This window comes from Triturus cristatus, chromosome 4_1 (genome assembly GCF_964204655.1).
Source record: "Triturus cristatus chromosome 4_1, aTriCri1.1, whole genome shotgun sequence".
In the NCBI taxonomy this organism is placed as follows: domain Eukaryota; kingdom Metazoa; phylum Chordata; class Amphibia; order Caudata; family Salamandridae; genus Triturus; species Triturus cristatus.
The window spans coordinates 136,433,204-136,435,703 of record NC_140585.1 but is presented as its reverse complement, the minus strand read 5'-3'; positions in this window follow the sequence as shown (position 1 = coordinate 136,435,703).

Here is a 2,500-nt window from a genome sequence, read left to right as displayed (position 1 = left end):
GACCGGCCAGAACATATTCCTTTGGAAAAAATGATTTGAATTGGATTGGTGTGAATCTTGTTTCTAGAAGTGGTGACAGGCTTTCAGCTACTTGAATAGGTCAATCCGGGATTCATAAAACCTATACAACCTATGTGAGTGTGAAAAATTAGCATATGCAGGAAGGAGCAATTTGTACTACTTTCAAAACAGTTTCACTCCACGTCTGGAAACGTCCAGAGCTATGTAGAGCATACAAATGAGCTTTAAACTCATGAGGAAAGAGGTTTGTATGCAAAAAGGAAAATAAAAGCATATCATACTCATAAAATTCTCAATATATAGATTCCAAAAAAGTGCTTCCAGCGAAAAAAGCTGAAAGAACACTATGGGATGTAAACCTGAATACCTTTCAATAATATGTTCTCCAGCCATGCATACCACCTACATGATAAAAATCATCTCAGGTGAACGGATGACCGTGTGGCCTAATGGATAAGGCGTCTGACTTTGGATCAGAAGATTGAGGGTTCAAGTCCCTTCGTCGTCAATTTTGGCCAATGGTCACACAATCTGCTTTACATTCAGAGTGGAAAAAGTCTTTTCCAATACTCTTGTAGTCCTCACTTTCTCATTACTAATCATTAATAAAGTGGAGTACATACTGTAAACTCATTCAGGTTGCATCTTCAGTCTAACTACTTGTGCATTTTAGTGGCATTAAAAAGTGCTTCTATGCCGATGCACTGAATATTTAATAGGTTTGCAGAATTTTGACGTGACAGAATGGGTTTTTAGCTTAAGTGTGTGTAGAAGAACTGCAAGGTGTGTGCCTATGTGTGCATAGAGTGCTACATGTGTAAAGTCTGTATGATTTGGGCAGTTAAAGTGCTGATTCTGCCTCCGAGTAAGAAAAGTACTACACAAAATCTAAAAGGATCGGCACATTGGCTGCCTTTGCTGATGCCCCCGTTGCCTAATTTGTAGTGCAATGGTTAAGTTGCAGAGTGTGGTTGAACTTGGTTAGGAGATTTGGTGCCTCTTTCTGTGTCCTGCTGATGATAAGGATGGCTTGATACCATTTTCTAAGCCCAGTATATTGAGAAAAGAAGTAAGTGAAGAAGAAGTGTGGAGTCGAAAGTGGTTCTCCAATTTCTCTCCACTTGCTAAAATTGCACAGTCTCCATTATAGCATAAAAGAGAGCGTTAAAGTCGGGGATGGAAGAGGATGAAAATGGGAAGTTTACTTATAGAGAGAAGTGAGAAATGCCCTGTGTGCACACACCGGTGTCTGACCATAGAATACATTTAAATAATGCCTCTAGAAAAGTGCTATGCATGTGTGCCTCAGTGGCCTAATGGATAAGGCACTGACCTCCTAAACCAGGGATTGTGGGTTCGAGTCCCATCTGAGGTAATAACAAAAATCAACCCTCTTTCTTTTCCAGAAAATAAGGTAGATTTATTACATGCTTCCTCTCACAAGTTTATGAGGGATTAGGTACTTTGAAACGGTCCCATTTTACTTGTGTACACTTCACAGTCATGTTAGTGTTCTGAAACTGCAAAGTATATTTTTAAATGCCTATTTTTGTGAGATGCATTTTCGACCGGCCAGAACATATTCCTTTGGAAAAAATGATTTGAATTGGATTGGTGTGAATCTTGTTTCTAGAGGTGGTGAAAGGCTTTCAGCTACTTGAATAGGTCAAGCCAGGATTCATAAAACTTATACAACCTATGTGAGTGTGAAAAATTAGCATATGCAGGAAGGAGCAATTTGTACTACTTTCAAAACAGTTTCACTCCACGTCTGGAAACGTTTAGAGCTATGTAGAGCATACAAATGAGCTTTAAACACATGAGGAAAGAGGTTTGTATGCAAAAAGGAAAACAAAAGCATATCGTACTCATAAAATTCTCAATATATAGATTCCAAAAAAGTGCTTCCAGCTAAAAGAGCTGAAAGAACACTATGGGATGTAAACCTGAATACCTTTCAATAATATGTTCTCCATCCATGCATACCACCTACATGATAAAAATCATCTCAGGTGAACGGATGACCGTGTGGCCTAATGGATAAGGCATCTGACTTCGGATCAGAAGATTGAGGGTTCGAGTCCCTTCGTGGTTGTTTTTGGCCAATGGTCACACAATCTGCTTTACATTCAGAGTGGAAAAAGTCTTTTCCAATACTCTTGTAGTCCTCACTTTCTCATTACTAATCATCAATAAAGTGGAGTACATACTGTAAACTCGTTCAGGTTGCATCTTCAGTCTAACTACTTGTGCATTTTAGTGGCATTAAAAAGTGCTTCTATGCCGACGCACTGAATATGTAATAGGTTTGCAGAATTTTGACGTGACAGAATGGGTTTTTAGCTTAAGTGTGTGTAGAAGAACTGCAAGGTGTGTGCCTATGTGTGCATAGAGTGCTACATGTGTAAAATCTGTATGATTTGGGCAGTTAAAGTGCTGATTTTGCCTCCGAGTAAGAAAAGTACTACACAAAATGTAT